The 17,860-nt window shown below is 41.4% G+C and overlaps 1 non-coding gene across 1 annotated transcript; it reads left to right on the forward strand.

Moving 5' to 3' along the window:
- The first annotated feature begins 15,343 nt into the window (after positions 1-15,343).
- LOC122018259 lies at positions 15,344-15,449 on the forward strand. Its single transcript, XR_006121686.1, has one exon. It is a non-coding gene; the product is annotated as a small nucleolar RNA R71 (small nucleolar RNA).
- The last annotated feature ends 2,411 nt before the right edge of the window (positions 15,450-17,860 follow it).

A 17,860-nucleotide genomic window follows, 5' to 3' on the forward strand; every position in this document is an offset into this window, starting at 1 on the left:
AACATATTGAGTCACACATACTAACAAGTCTCTAAAAGTCATAAAATAAGTTAAAGAATAAGATTCTTAGATCAAGAGATAAATGTTTGGTTGGACCATACATAAGACAAATATGGAAATATTTGTCGCAATGGAAGCACGGATGTGCCACATATCTTATGGAAGAGTTGGACCATATTGTTGGTGCAGATTGCACTAACGGTCTAACTCAGGTTTTGATGAATGAAAAAGTAAGTTAAGTTAGGTTTAATGTAATCTAACGATTTAACTAAGTGTGCAGGAGAAGTTCAGATGGGTCGACGAGCTGACCGTATATTTGGCAAGAAATCCAGCTAGGTTGACGGGCCGACCGGATAGTTGGTACGAAGTCCAGATAGGTCGACAGGCTGATTGAATATCTAGCAAGAAATATAGTTAGGTCGACGGGCCAACCGGGTAGCTGGTATAAAAGCTGGTATAAAGTCTAGATAGGTCGACGGACTGACTGAATATCTGGCACGAAGTCTATTTTGGTCAACGGGCCGATCGGATAGCTGGCATGAAGTCCAGATAGGTCAACAGGCTAACCGGATGTCTGGAAAAGTAGTTAGTTAAGGTAAGTCACTGGAGGAGAGTGACTTGGTGAGGACGCATTTCCCGTTTGAGGAAACAGTAGGCGTCAATCTAACTTAGATCTATTTAGAAAATCTAAGTTGAGATCTTGACTAGATTCTGGTCTCGAGGAGACAGAATCTAATTACTACTTTTGACTATAATTATGCTAACATTTGTTTTGCAGGGTAATATAACTTGTATTGTCTCGGACTAACTTTATTTTGTAGGAATAAAGGCTGTTGGAAAAGTTGGTCTGGGCGCCCGGAATGCCAAAAGTTATCTCGTCGCCAGCTTGGAGCGCGCTGATTGGATTGGCTGACATCATGGTTCAGGCGCCCGGAAGAGATCCAGGCACCTGGAACTACCTATATAAGCAGCCTTCCGCCAGGAGCAAAGGAGAACAACATTCTTCTGCAATTGCCTTCTTGCGCGCTGCTCCAAAGACGCTCCTGCGACACTGTGAAGCTTCTCCGACAACCTGAGACTCTGATTTTTATTTCCCTTGTTATCGGTAATTTTATATTATAGTTCTTGTACTTATTGTGTAACCCTTTTTATGAACTATTAGTGGATTACCCGACGAAAGCACTCGACGAGTGTGGGCCTTGGAGTAGGAGTCGACAAAGGCTCCGAACCAAGTAAAACTTGGTTTGTTAGCGTTTTTCTTATTTTTCTCTTCCGCTGCGTACTTGATTTAATTATCAATTTTCGACGATTACTATTCACCCCCCTCTAGCGTTCTTTCCGATCCAACACATATTTGGTTTAATCATGAATTAGTCATGAACCAATTTAGTTTAGTTGTGAACCAAACTAAAGGGTTAATGGACTAATTTTTGGTTAAGGGATAATGGGTTGGATTTGAGCTTTCCAATCCAACTCATTAATGAGGGCTATATATTGATATGGGTGAGACAAAATTATACATAATTTTCATTAATTGGCTTGTGAGGTTTTTAGAAAACCTTAACCCAATTTCTCTTCTCCTCTCCCTCTCCCCTTCTCTTTGCCGCCGACCACACAACAACAAGGAGAAGTTTTCTCCTTGTTGCCGTGACCACCACAAGGGAGAAAACTCTCCCTTGTGTGCTTCTCTTCTTCCTCTTGATCCCTTTTCTTTGCTCGTGGCTAGTAACTTTCGAAGGAGAGACTTGTACTCAAGGATTTGTCTTGAAGAGCTCAACGTGGATACAAATAGAGGCGAGGTTCGACAACGTCGCTATGGTGATGCCCTTCTTGTTACAGGTCATTCGTAAGGTACACCTAGCGTAAATTTACTTTCCGTAAAAATTTAATTATGCGATCATGTTTGACATGTTGTATCCTTATATGCATGTAATGCGTGTGATGTAATAATTTAGAAATTATTATTATTTTATTTTCCATTGTGCATGTTTATAAAACATGTTTTTGCAAACACCACATCCGGCATATTCCAACAATTTATATGCAACCACTGATTGTAGAACTGAAACAACTATAGGACAAAGGTTTTCCTATATATGTTGTTCATATAATTTAGATATTTGTAATGAAGGCTACTTTTTTATGGACCATAAATGACTTTTTGACTTATGGTATGCTATTAGGATGGAGTACCGCTGAGATCTTAAAATGCCCAATATGTATGGAGAGATCAAAGTCAATCAGATTGAAATATAGGAAGAAGTCGAGTTATTCTGATTGTCATACACAATTTTTTATAGGATTGAATAGAGTGCTAGAAGGGGTGAATTGCGTGTGTCACTTTTTTAGGGTTTTTTGAAACTAGAGAGATAACAGTAGAAATAAAGAATAAGAGAAATAAACACAATGTTAACAAGATTTGTTTTTACTTGATTCACAGTATGTACTACTAGTCAAATGCATGTGATCGTTGATCACTTTCATTAGGCAATCCATTAAAGATTCAATTAAGTACAAAGAATAGAATATGAATACCAAGTATAGAAATTAAATATACTGACACAAGAATGAAGTGTAGGCTTGATCGTAGTTGTCGGAGCAGTATTTCAGTGTTATAGTAGAGTTTCATAGCAGCGTGAGAGTTGATCAGCGTAGAAGAATGTTGTTTTGAGATTTTGGTCGAAGGCTCTTTTTATAGCCTATTCTAGGCATCTAGAGCATCTCCAAGTGCCTCCACTGAGGCTTATACGATCCACCTTCATCGCTAAGTTATCAAACTCTAAGTGCCTAGACCACTCCCGGGCGCCTAGACTGCTGACGTAGCAACACCTCATCAAAGTTCTATTCAAGTTGCCTCTATCACTTCCCAATGTATGGATTCCTCTCAGGCACCTGGAAGTTGACGTGTGCTAGCCGACCAAGGCATGGCAACTTAGCTTTACACATGGGTGCATCTGGTTGTCCAGACCTCCGAACGCCTGGATCCCTTCCAGGCGCTCGGAATCCCTTGACTCTGGTTACCTTCCCATATCACAGAGTTAGCACAACAAGAATAATAATAACAGAGAAAAAAAATAATTTGACAGTCTCAATATTGTCTGGTCTTGACTTTTTAGTTTTTAGTGAAACCTTAGGTCAGATTGATGCCTACTATTTTCTCTCAGAGAACATTTCCTCACCCACTCCTCTTAGAGAGACTACATGTTTGCCAAACATAAGTTCTCCAAACCTATTTAAAATTTTGCTCAATATCCAATCTTGACCTTCGGGACTTTTCTCTAGACGTATGGTCCTCGAACCATTTAAACTTCTACCTGGTGTCCTCGACCCTCAGGACTTCCCGCCTAGTGTCCTCGACCACTAGGACTTCTGCCTAATGCCCTTGATCTACCAAATCATCTACCCAGTCTACTAGACCAGGACTTCTTTTACCAATTCCATAGACTAGGACTTCCTTACCTAGCTGTAACTAGGGTTTTTCCTTTGCCTAGCGTCCACTATGACTTTTGTCTTGCCTAGTATACAATCAACTTGACCTACTAGGACTTTTTGGTCAAACTGCCTGCACTATTAGTCAACCTTATTAGATCATAATGAAACTTAACTTTGAACCTTTTACTAACATCAAAACTTAGGTTCGACTATCTAGTGCCCCTTGCACCAATATTTTTTGCCACCAAATCATAATTTCAAAAGAAATAAAGATGAATTCACTAAGAATAGAATTAAAAGAACACCTCCGCCATTGAGATTAATAGTGAATAGATTTAGTGTAAGGTCCCACGAGTCAGGTTAAAATAAAATAATAGATGTTTATTAAGAAATGAACTTATAAAATTTTCTAGGAAATTTTAGAATTTTTTTAGGATTTTAAATGAATTCGTATAACAAATTTTAAGGGGATAGATCTATTAAACCCAATAAAAGTTTGTTGTAACACCCAATTAAGTTGGGAGTTAATTGAGTATATAAACCTAAGTTCATTATTAAACCCTAAGTTTAATTGTCCTAAAGCCTTCCTCCGCTCACCCCTCTCCCGATTTTTTTTTCCATATACCACTCCCCATCGACGCTGCTCCGCCCGGTCCAGCTATTCGATGTTGCTCGTTTGCCGAAGCAGCCCGAAGCCAACAACAAGCTTCAACCTTGCCTCCTGATTCTCGTACAGTTGTTCCTCATTGGCCGCTGATCATCGACAAACCAATCTTCCTCCTCCTTCTAATCCAGCCCACTAGTCACTTCCTCCTTGCACCCGACAGTGGCGCTAAATAGGGAAAGGCAAGTAGCTTTTCCCCTTGTAGGTATGAGATAGGTTTTCTTTAGGTAGGCAAGAATAAGGGTTTGGATGTTCTCCTATTCGACGCTAGGGATTTTTGCTCGATTTTCTATGTTTTGCTCCAGATTCCTTTTGCTTCAGTATATGCGACTGAAATCAGAATTTGTTTGTCTTGTCTTGATGAATTTTAGTAAGGGGTGTAGAAGGTGATTTGCGATTTGTTGTGTTCTTGTTTTTTGTTATAACTCTGGATTTCCTCGGGACATGTTCGGTAGGTTGCGAACAATCTTGTATCTATCTTGTTTCTTCAAGACAAGTCAGTTTTGTGTTCTTGGGCAGATCTAAAAGTGGGGGTTTGATTTGGAGATTGTGATTCGAATCAAAGATCTTGTTCGTTACTTCATGATAGATGAAAATGTGAAAAAAGAGGGTGGGATTGCAATTCAATTTTAGTTTACTTTCATAACAGAAAACTTGCTATACCTCTGTTCAAATTTCATTAGTGGTTGTTTCTCCTTGCTATCTTGAAATGCCAAAGCTGTTCATGAAATGTTTGGTGTTTTATGTAGCTCTTCTTATGAGAATAGGCTTAATCACTATGCATGTAAATTGTGGGATTTGCAATTTGATTTTGGGTGTTGGCTCTTTAAAATCGCTTTGGAAGCTCTGATCAAAGTCAAAATGGAGTTTTGGTTCATTGAGAATGTGACCGTGAGATGATAAATGATCCCTCTTTTCTGGGTAGTTCTCTCTAATAGGAAGTGGTATTGTTAAGTAGTGGTGCTAACATTATTTCCTTTAAGTCCTTAAGTTGTATAAATTCTGCAAAGATTTACCAATAGATTATGCATGAAAAGTATTTGTTGTTCCATTATTTCTTTATGATCCTTTGATTCATATTCATTTTGCATACAATTCCCAATAGATCATGTATGAATGTTAGTATAGTAACCATGCCTATTTACATGCGTGCAATAATATATTTTGGTTGTGTTTTATTTTATCCTCATATGGTATATTGAATGAATATGGTATGGGTGATGACAATACGGGATGGGTGTTCTGGGGTGAGCTCCAAGGAGGACTCTTCCAAACATGAATAAAAAAAATGTAGAATGACTATGAATGAACGATTTATGTTCTCTTAAGAGGTACCTCCCACGGGTCATGAATATGGACTGAATGATTGTGTTTTAATAAAGGTTACCACAAATACATCATGCTTACCGCTGGTAAATTATGTTGAAGTTTTCCTTATTTTGTATGTTATCAAATACAACTTGTACTCATAGTAAATGATGTTGAAGTTCTTTTATTGTGGATATTATAGCATGTTTGATTTTCCTTGAAGTTAAATTGTAAAAGAAAGTTCATGTTCATAATTCCTGGTTTTAAATATTGCCCTGTTGTTTCTATCATGTACCTACTTGTGGGAAATATATTTGTGGGTCGATAGACTCACAATGTAAATGATATAGGTGTAGGATATGGCACCAATGGGGTGACAGAGGATGTGGAGGTGGAGTAACTAAGGAGATGAGATGGAATGGATAACACACTATCTAGGGGGCTTAAGAGCATGTTAATAACTATAGTCTTTTTGTAAAATACTGAAAAAGGGAGAATAACTATAAGGGATTTTTTTGGAATTTTTAAAAATTTTCTAAGAATTTTTCGGAGGCTGTATGGTGTAGGTTACGGGGATAAAAATTGGGTCACGGGAAAGCCTGTTTAGGCTACCCCATTTAAACGAGGAAATGTTTAATTTAATTTATTTTTATTTCTCTTTTTCAATTTTTTTTCTTTCTTTTTCTTTCCTTCCTTCGTTTCCTCTCCGCCCGATTCTTCCCCCAACCCGACGATTTCCATCTTCTCAAACCGTCGAACCCCTTCCTTTTCCTCTCCCTCTCACGACGTCGAGCAGCGCCGAAGCCTCCTTCTCTTCTTCTTCGTCGAGCTCGCACCGCCGTTTGACGTCACACCCCTCTAAGCCGATCGCCGGTCGCCACCGCCTGCCGCCTACTGACAACAACTTTCCTCTCCTCTGGAGGCCAGATCGGTGACGCCACCAAGCCACCGTCGCCCGATTCGACCGATTTTCCCGTGGCCTAGGTTGGGCTCACAGCCGACCGACTTCCTCCTCCTTAGGCACGCGACATCACCGTCCTTCTCTGGCCTAGCCATCCCTGCCCTAGCCATCCTCGACGCTGATTTTCTCCAGCCGACCTTCCCTCTATGCCCTGGGATCACAACACCAGTCGTGCCCTCTCTTCATCGCCGCCTCACTCCTCTTCGATCTTCGCTGTGAACGTCCTACCGTCGGGCACAGTCGTCGCTGGAAGAGGGAAATATTAGGGGAGGGCTGAAGGCAGAGCATTGCTGTCACTTGAAGAGTTCTCCAGTGGATTTCACCAGTGGAGAGGAAGAGGTAAGAGGAATAGTTTTGGTGGGAATTAGGTTATGGTTGGACTAGTGATTTTCATTCCTTGATTTGATCTCGTGGTTGATTTTTTTGATCAGTAGGGAAGAATTTAGCAACGTGGTTTCGTTCTGAGGTGTTCTTGTCCAGCAGCTGCTTACCTTGAATTGCAGCAGCTGGCAACCCCTCATTCCAGTAGCAAACGACCCTTCATCAGTAGCTATTTACCTTGAATTCTAGCACAAATCACGGCTGTGAATTTAGGTAAGTGTAGGAAATGAATTACAAAATTAGTTGTTTATGTGTAAATGAAATTAGGGTTGGATTATTAATCTAATGAGTTGATTGGGGATTAGGTAACTAACCCTAATTAACCGTTGGATTTAATTTAGATAGGTTGAGGTTTATGGTTTAGGGTTTTTCCCTAAATCGTTCTTAAGGATTTTATTTAGCTATTCATTTGAGTTGTAGCTAAATAAAAAGGTATATATATTGGTGACACAGGACTTTGACGCGAGACGAGCATCTTGACGTCGGATTTGGGCTGGATTAGACCTTTCTATTGGAGGCGGGTATCTTGACTTATCTATTTTGATATGTCATATTGATATGCTTAGTAATATTTAACAAATAGTAATATTTATGTTCACTGTTGCATCGGTATGTCATTATCTATTACCTGAGCATGCTATATTTATTTCCTGCTATTGCATTCATATTCCTTTGATTAGTAATATTTAACAAATAGTAATATTTATGTTCACTGTTGCATCGGTATGTCATTATCTATTACCTGAGCATGCTATATTTATTTCCTGCTATTGCATTCATATTCCTTTGATTATATATGCCCCTAAGGTAATGATATACCATGCCTTATTATGTTCAGGACCTAGGTTTTTATACCATATCTGATCTGTGTACCTAGACCATTGATTTGATCCATTTGTCCTATGGTACACATTATGTAGAGATGGATAGGATCAGGATATTTCTAGGCTTAGTGTCATGCATCATCTCGCATGATTGCATGCTGTGCGATTGTTGGCTCCATTATTGTTGAGCACATCGCCAGTTACATGGATTTGCACACACAACCACTCATGGGTTAGTAGTTCTTATCAGGCAGGGTGTGTTGCAGCAGGTTGCTTTGTCAAGGGCTCCATTGGTCCACTCATGGGTAGTGTGACGCAGCATTGTAGCAGGACATGGATCCATCCTCTGGACTGGCTCAGGGAGATGAGAGTATTGTGCTCCCCCACTTATGATTTGGGATAAGGAGGATAGGTGTACTTCGACAGCATCCCGTCCACTCGGTCACTCAGGAGCAGTGATGGAAGAGTGCACGGTTGTCACAACCCTACCCACTCGGTTTCACCATCGTGTGTGAGATGACTGATTGGCATTAGGGGTGACCAGAACATGTCATTGACATCATATGTATTGATGCATTTATTGCTTGTGTTTGCTGCACTTATTTGCTGCATATTTGGTGGATGCATATGTTTGACATGCATACAGGATTTATGATACTCTCAGTCTGATGACCTTGTTATCTCTATACCAGGTCCTGGTTAGTACAGTTTTTCTCCTGTTTATTTCAGTTTACATTTTATCATTACTATATCAAGAGACTATACGCATAATTATTGCTATTAGTTATTTCTTACTATACATGTCAGTAGTTACCCGCCGAGGAGTTGACTCACCCTGTTGTTATCACTATTTTCAGGTTGAGGCTATTCGGAGAATTCCAGTCGCTAGTCCCCCTGCAGATCACGAGGATATTTATTTGGTCATTTGGTTTTTATTATGATGCTTGTTACGATTTTACAAGTGCACGAATTTGTCATCAGTAATATAAAAGATTGTGGAACCCACAAGGACTGGTTATAAGCACTAGTGATGACACACTTAAGATTAGCTACACTATCGATGGTTGTAAGTAATCTAAGAAAAGAGATTAGAAAGCGAGGGATGAGAACTAGCAACAAGAAAAATCAACCTGGTTAATGAAGAGTTTTAGGAGTTCAGTTTCATCGTGGTGGTATTGACGTGTCTTATACTATCCTATACTTATTGTCCATCGACAAGCATTCACCGGAAGCTAAAGCAACTATCCTTGAGCACCAAACAAAGACGATCCCTATGAAATCCTGTTATGGTTAACCCCTGTTACTAGGGCGTCTCGGTAGATCACAAGGACATGAATCTTATTGATGTTATCAAAGATAGAATTAAGAAACTTAGTTTGGTCTCTTACTTCTTTGTGGAGGCGTCACCTCTCCTTTCAAGGAAGTACCCAAGATGTCTGTGAATAGGGCCCCTCGAGTGTACGATCTAAGGTATTCCCTCTACGAGGTTGGCAATCCCTACACAATCAATCAACACGACAAAGAGATTGAGTAGTCGAAATAAAGCAAGTGAAATCATCCAATGGATATAAACGTAATATGAGTTTTACATCAAAACCAATCCACAATTACCCCCTCATCCTAGAACAAGGACTCTACTCCATAGACGTTAGAGAAAAACCCGAAGACATAGTAAATCTAAACATACAATCCTCAAAAGCAAAGAGAGAAAGAAGAAGTATGCTTATCCAATGACGATGAGTGATCTTCGGATCTAACCCTTTGCTTCTGGGGTTGATGTGGTGATGAAAGGTCGCTGGATCGATGTCTTAGACGGCGTGGAACAACACCAAAGTGATTCTCCTCTTGTCGGCTCGCCTCCCGGCTCTCTTCCTCGAAAAAGGGTTAAAACCCCTTTTATAGGCTAGGGTGTGGCGCGGCGGCACGACCGTGCCCTAACTTGGCTTTGGATGCGCTGCACGGCCGTGACGATTGGCACAACCGTGTGATGCTGGGACTCGACTTCTGGGGGCACGACCGTGCAGGGTTGCATGGTCGTGTGTTGCTTGGCCTTGGTCATGGGGAGCACGGACGTGCAGGGTTGCACGACCGTGTTCTGATCCACCTCTGGATTGGCCGCACGGCTGTGCAAGGGTTGCACAACTGTTCATTTCTCCTCTTCTGGTTGGCTACACGGTCGTGCAAGGGTACGACCATGCATTTATCCTCTTCCGGTTGGCCACACGGCCGTGCAAGGTTTACACGACTGTGTTCTCTAGCTCACTCTGGTGCATCGACAAATGCTGTTTTCGCTCCGAAAGTTGTTCCTGTCAACACACAACCAAACGAAGAGCAGATATCTATACAAAAGAGTATATATGATAAATACATGATAAAAGAGGTGATCATACAAAGGATACGTACGTATAAAGCAAGTAAATGTGCATAAAAGCATGCATAAACTATCATAATATTTACACACATCACACCCCCAGACTTGAACCTTTGTTTGTCCTCAAGCAAAACACTACAAACTATGTTCATGAGCGCCTGGCATGTGTTTCATAATCCCTAGTGCATTCGCCTAACTCTATCAACTAGTTTCATTGATAAGCATGATTGTGGAGTTACCTAAGTATGACCTAAGCATATGTTCTTTGTGCTCGGTGCAATAAGTAGCTCAAACTCTTCAAGTTTCAATTCTTTGTCCTAGCTAAGTCATCATGCAATTGAGTTCCTAATGTTTCCGGTGATAGACACTTACCTACCACACACATGGTTCATTTTTCTTAAGTTACACAAGGTCTCAAAGGATACTTCTCGGAATCAAGAGAAGCATAATATTCATTTCCCCAGTAACCTAACTCGGTCTCAAAGGGGTGAATTGTTAGTTTCCACTCACGACAACTATTTTTTTATCCCTTATTTTTTTTGGTGCTATAGTGTAGCACTAATCACACATGCGGGATGCATATGTTGGGATTTAGATTTTTTCAAATGAGCTTCCATGATCCAAGGTCATCTAGTAACCAAAATGTAAATAAGAAATCCCCATGGGAACACAAGTACTAAACAATTTAGATGAATCATAACTATTCCAAAAATATTTCTACTTTTCAAGCTTAAGTACTTAGGTGTAGTGTAAATAAGATCCTTAAGGTTAGACCAAAACTTATACCAAACTCCGTACAATACTTAGCTTATTTCATGCTACTAGAGATAGAGAAAGGAGATACACCAAACATACTAACACTATCTTGACAACTCATAAACTAAGAAAATGCTAGTCATTTTACTATCGGACAAGTAGCAGAAAAAGTAGAAGGTTTGATGTTCTCAAATATGTCTCAAAACTAGAAATACGAATAAACAAAGCAAAGTGCAAATGAGATGCAAATAAAAACATGAAACTAGAAAAATGCAGATAAACAAAACAGACTGATAATAAAAATATGCAAAGCAGAAAGAAAATGCAAAAAGAAAAGAAAACGTGAAAACTCGACTCAGGTTGTGGTGCAGACAGATACAACACCCCCCAAGACTTAGACTTTTCATCGTCCTGATGAAATCAATATGGTGGCGGGGTGAGGGATAAGGGGGTCCCCGATGTGTGTCAGGGGGAAATCTAGGCATACCAGGAAGATGGCCAAGGTGTTGATGATATTGATACAGGGCATCTACTTATTGTATAGTGATATCCATATCATCCATAAAATTTCTCATTCTTTCTTGGTCAACATCATAGTCTTGAACGAACCCTGCCACCTGACTATAGAAGTCCCTAGTGAACTGAAAATGATCTTGTACCTCCCTAAACTGGTCGTCAGATAACTTGAAGCGACCCTCCAACAATCGTTGTTGGGTATTTTGCTTTTCATGAAGGGAGTCCAAAGAGGTACGGAAGTTTAAAAAATCAAACCTAGAGGATCCCGTACCATATGCAAAAGAGTGTCTAGGAGGGTCCGGATGTCCGGAGGGCTGCGGGAATCCTGATGACGAGGGCTCTTGGTGGTACTCGGGTTCTTCTACAATGGAGGGCACAGTCTCGGGGTGTAAATCAATAATCACCCAATTCGCGGGGTCGCGAATTGAAGTGCGCTCGGGGCAAGGAAGGGGTAATGGAAAACCATTGGTTCTAGGGAAAGCAAACACATTCTCATCCCGACAAATCATCTTCATAGCAAGACAAGAATCGATGTCGATCTTGTTATTACCATGAATCACTTCTAATCCATCAAGTGCACAACCCAGATTGAATGCTACTTGGGTGATCAATCCACTAAACACTATCATCCCCGAAGATGCCTTAGCTGCCCTCCACAAAGTTTGCAAAAAATGAAATCCCGAATCAAAATCAACTTTATTCAACATCACCCAAAGAGAATAGAGTTCTATCTTTCTAACCACCCCATCACTCTCTCCTCGACCAAAGATCATTTTTGCTCATCACTTGGTGAAGGTATCTAAAGGTCGGGTTTTGCATGCGGGATGCCTTGGCTCTAGAGGGTTCATAAGAGTCTTTTGATCCAGTTATCAATGTCCAAAATTCATTCCATCTAATTTCATCATCAAATCCTCGGGCACCACCAATGGGTAAATCAAAATAATTATTGAAATCACTAAAAGTCCACCGAACTTCTTTATTTATTATCCGAAAAGTTATAACCCCTACGTAGTCATATTCAGAAGAAAATTTAACATCAAGTGAGCTCAAAAATTCAAGGACTAGGCGGGGGTAAGTCGGTGCATGAGAATACATAATATCATTCCAGTCTAAAGAGTTTATCATCCAATCTACATCATCCCTAATTCCTAACATGTCCATAGTAATGGTATCCATATATTTAGTGCATGTGATTTTCCTAGCGACAAGGATATCATATCTAGCTTTTTGTTCATGATTTCTAAAAATAATATTGAACTCATTTTCATTACCTTCGTCGTGTGCCACCCTTTTTCCTTTGCCTTTTGAAGTAGAAGCCTTCCCTTTGCCTTTGTCGCCTCTTGGTGCATCTCCTTCGCCAGATCCACCGCTTCCTTGACGAAGTCTCTTCAAGATCTGTGACATGGTGCAAGGCTTTGAGGAGTTTCTTGTGGAAATAGGTCTTGAGGGTGGAAGGGGAGGAGAAGGAAGGAAAAATAGGGAAGTTTCTTCTCTCTTTTCGGATTCGTGGTTTGAAGAAGTTTTAGATCTAGATGTAGATATAAGCAAAAGTGAGGTCTAGAGGTGGGAAAATAGGGTTGATGAGGTGTAGTAGAGATGAGAAGGCTTTTGGGAGAAAAGGAGATGGAAATAGGGTTTTTTGGAGGGATGGGCGGCACACACGGGTAGGGGCACGACCGTGTCTTATAGACATGGCCGGGTTAGGTAGGGCTTTGCACGGCTGTGCCGATTAGCACGACCTCCTCTGTTCTCCTTTCAGCCAAGGTTGCACGGCCGTGCCGGTTGGCACGACCCAGTCCTTCCTCTTCTCTGGACACGTCTTACGGCCGTGCCAATTGGCACAACCCAAGTCATCTCTTTCTCTGGCAATCTTGCACGGTCGTGCCATGTGACACGGCCTGTGCCCTTCCTTCTTCTGCATAGGCCACACGACCGTGCAAGGTTGCACGACCCGTTGCCTTCATTCTTCTGTTGGCTTCGTATGACCGTGTGGGATCACACGGCTGACTCCTTTGGGTTCACAGTGACTCGCCCTTCGCTCATTCGGTTCCTTTGACGCCTCCATGCCCATGAAATGCTCACAACCAGCTCATGGAGACTCTGCACATCCTGAAAATGAACATCCAAAAAAAAATAAAGAAACAATAAAAATGCTCCACTAAACTCACCAAAATAGAACAACGAACTATAATGAAAAAAAAACCCTTGGGTTGCCTCCCAAGAAGCACTTGTTTTAGGTCTTTCGCTTGACCTCATTTCAGTTAATGCGGACTAAACTCGTGGAAGCACGGCTCTTCTCCTAGGGTTAATGCTCCAGTCTGCGCCTTCAGTTTCGCTTGCGCAAGACAAATGTATTTCTTATTGCTCGCTAGAGGGCAAGTCTCATGAAAACTGCACTCCTCGACTTTGTGTATATTGATCTTGCTAGAATTTCCCTGAGAAGAGGGGTTGCAGATGGAGGAATCAGATAAATCAAACTCGATCTTTTCTTTGCCGATCTCCAAGGATAACCTGTGACTTTTTACATCGGTGATGACTCCAGTTGTGGCAAGGAATGGTCTTCCAAGGATGATCGGTATCTTGGGGTTTTCCTCTATATCCAAGATAATGAAATCTGTGGGAACTATACATCCACCCACTTCTACTAGCACGTCTTCCACTATTCCCATTGGGTATCTGCATGAATGGTCTGCTAATTGCAGTGCCATAGTGGTCAGTTTAATGTTCTGGAGGCCCAGCTTCTTACATAAAGAGTACGGAAGTAGGCTAACGCTGGCCCCCAAATGCAGAAAGCTCTCGGTATGAGTCCAGAACCAATTTTGCACAGTATGGAGAAACTTCCTAGATCCTGAAGCTTTGGTGGAGAATTTGACATAAGGAGAGCGCTATAATTCTTGGTTAATGCTACGGTCTCGAAGTCGCCCTTCTGCCTTCTGTTGGATAAAATACCCTTCAAGAACTTTGCGAACTTCGACATTTGGTGCAGTGCATCTATCAGTGGTACTTCTATGTAAATTTCCTTGATCTTCTTCAGGAATCAGTTGAACTCTTCATCCTTCTGGGAGGTTATTAGTTTCTGAGGGAAAGGAGTCGTCTGACTCTGTGGGGAAACTTGAAGAGTTTCTTCAACCCTTTTAGTAGCCTCCTCTCCATCCATATTTTAAGTCTGATTGGGTATTAGGAGAGGTGGCTCCTTCTCTGAGTCAGGTTCCTTCTGAGTAATGATTTGGGGGTCTCCTACAATACGTCCGCTCCTCAGCTCAATGCGGTTGTAATGTTCAACTGGATTTATATCTGGCTTCCCTGGAAATATTCCCTCTCCTCTTGAGATGGATTGAGCTATCTGAGCTATCTGGCTGTCTTGCATCTTTTGATACTTTTCAGAATTTTTCATTCTTTGAGTTAACAGCTTGATCTCATTCTTCATCTCCTTTTGCTCTAAGAGAGCTTCTTCAAGCATCTTTTTAATTCTGGACAATTGTGAAGGTTGCTGTTAAAAAGTTTGTTGTCTAATGAGTAGTTCTGCTGCCCAGGTGAATAGCTCTGTTTTCCAGGTTGATAGCTCTATTGTCCAGGTTGATAGCTTTGTTTTGCTGCCCTTTGATCCTAATTGTTCCGGTATGAGAAGTTTGGGTGATTCCTCCAACCTGGATTGTATGTATTGGAGTACGGATTATTTTTCCTTTGGTTGTAGCTGACTATTGCATCACACTGCTCAAGTTGGTTTATTTGTGCTTGTATTGGCCCTAGGGGGCAAGTATCTTGATCATGATCCGTACTTCTGCAAGTTTTACAAACATAAACTATCGCATTGGACGTGTTATTGTTGTTTCCCATGGCCTCAAACTTCTTAGTCAGAGCGTCCAGCTTTGCAGACATGAGAGTGACTGCATCTACATCGAATTTCCCTGACGCTTTTATTGGGTTCCCTGAGAAAGAACCACCAGATCTTTCTAATGCCCACTGATGATGATTCTGTGTCACATTCTCTATGATCTCTTCAGCTTCATCAAGGCTCTTGTTCATCAAGGCTCTTGTTCATCAGTGCTCCTCCTGCTGCAGAATCGAGGGATACCTTCGTGTGATAGTTGATTCAATTGTAGAAGGTGTGTAAAACTAACCATTTCTTAAGGTCATGATGGGGGCACTGTCTCAACATACTCTTGAATCTGTCCCATGCTTCAAATAATGATTCTGAGTCCACCTGTTTGAAGCTTGCAATCAAGTTCCTCATGTGGGCAGTTTTGCTCAGTGGATAAAATTTATCTAGGAATTTCTGCTCATACTGCTCCCAAGATGTAATGTTGTTTGCTGGAAAGGAATTTAGACACTGCTTGGCTCTGTCTTTCAGGGAGAATCTGAAGAGTAATAACCTTACTGATTCTGGAGGGACTCCATTCACTTTCATGGTGTCGCAGATCTCATAGAAAAGCTCCAAGTAGTGGTTTGGATCATCGTGCGACCCTCCTCCGAATTGATTCTGCTAAACCATGTGAATTACTGCAGACTTGATCTCAAAGTTATTAGCTTCGATTGGCGGTCGAGTGATGCTAGACTGAACCCCTCATGCATAAGGTGCTGCATAATCCTTCAACAATTTATCAGCCATCTCTGAAGATTCATGTGTTGCTTGGAATGCCTTCTATAGGTTTCTTCTCTTCAGGAAAGTTCTATCAATCTCTGGATCAAATGGTAGGAGCTGTCCTGAAAGATTAGCTCTTCGCATACAAAAATAAAATATGAACTATAGTAAAGAAAAAAAATGAAATAATATTATTTTTAGTGTTTTTAATAAAAATACATAAAGTAAAGAAAAACAAGAATGCAAACTAAAGGAAAGATGCAGGAAAAGAAAACAAAGTCTAATCTAATCTAGTATAACTATCACCAATGTTATAGACGCAGTCCTCGGCAACGGCGCCAAAAACTTATTACGATTCCGCAAGTGCACGGATTCATCGTCAGTAATATAAAAGATTGTCGAACCCACAAGGACTGGTTATAATCACTAGTGATGACACACTTAGGATTAGCTACACTATCGATGGTTGTAAGTAATCTAAGAAAAGAGATTAGAAAGCGGGGGATGAGAACTAGCAATGAGAAGAAATCAACTTGGTTAATGAAGAGTTCTAGAAGTTTGATTTCATTGTGGTGGTATTGATGTGTCTCATACTATCCTATACTCATTGTCCATCGGCATGCATTTGCTGGAAACTAAAGCAACTATCCTTGAGCACCAAACAAAGACGATCTCTATGAAATCTTATTATGGTTAACCCCTGTCACTAGGGTGCCTCGGTAGATCACAAGGACACGACTCTTATTGATGTTATCAAAGATAGAATTAAGAAGCTTAGTTTGGTCTCTTACTTCCTTGTGGAGGCGTCGCCTCTCCTTTCAAGGAAGTACCCTAGATGTCCGTGAATGGGTTACCCCTATCACTAGGGCCCCTTGGGTGTATGATCTAAGGTATTCCCTCTACGAGGTTGGCAATCCCTACACAATCAATGAATACGACAAAGAGATCGAGTAGCCGAAACAAAGCAAGCGAAATCATCCTATGAATATAAACGTAATATGAGTTTTACATTAAAACCAATCCACAATTACTCCCTCATCCTAGAACAAGGACTCTACTCCATAGACGATGGAGAAAAACTCGAAGACATAGTAAATCTGCACATACAATCCTCAAAAGCAAAGAGAGAAAGAAGAAGTATGCTTATCCAATGACGATGAGTGATCTTCGGATCCAACCATTTGCTTCTGGAGTTGATGTGGTGATGAAAGGTCGTTGGATCGATGTCCTGGACGGTGTGGAACGACACTAAAGCGATTCTCCTCTTGTCGGCTCGCCTCCCGGCTCTCTTCCTCGGAAAAGGGGTTGAAACCCCTTTTATAGGCTAGTGCGCGGCACGGCGGCACGGTCATGCCCTAACTTGGCTCTGGATATGCTGCACGGCTGTGCTGATTGGCACGGTCGTGTGATGCTGGGACTTGGCTTCTGGGGCACGACTGTGCAGGGTTGCACGATCATGTGCTGCTTGGCCTTGGTCATGGGGAGCACGACCGTGCAGGGTTGCACGACCGTGTTCTGATCCGCCTCTAGATTGGCCGCACGGTCATGCAAGGGTTGCACGGCCGTGCATTTCTCCTCTTCTGGTTGGCCACACGGTCGTGCAAGTTTTGCACGGCCGTGTTCTCTAGCTCACTCCGGTGCGTCGACAAATGCTATTTTCGCTCTGAAAGTTGTTCATGTCAACACAAAACCAAAAAAAAAGCAGATGTCTGTGCAAAATGTTAGGACCAAAAGTAGCTAGAGGGGGGGGTGAATAGCTCGTCGCGTTCGCTTGGTGCGCTTCGTTGCTTGGCGTTGCTTGTTTCTTCTTGGATGTGCAGCGGAAAATACAGAAACAAACATAAAACGCTAACACTAGGATTTTACTTGGTATCCACCTCACAAGAGGTGACTAATCCAAGGATCCACACCAACGCACACACCCTCCACTAAATAAAACCTCCTTTGTGGTAACTACCAAGGGCGGAGAAGCCCTACAAGACTCAATACAAGAAGAAAGGGAAGGAGTACAAGAAATAGAAGCTTACAAGCTTTACAATGAGTACAAACCCTAACCCTAGCTTCT

Source organism: Zingiber officinale, chromosome 8B (genome assembly GCF_018446385.1).
Source record: "Zingiber officinale cultivar Zhangliang chromosome 8B, Zo_v1.1, whole genome shotgun sequence".
NCBI classification, from domain to species: Eukaryota; Viridiplantae; Streptophyta; class Magnoliopsida; order Zingiberales; family Zingiberaceae; genus Zingiber; species Zingiber officinale.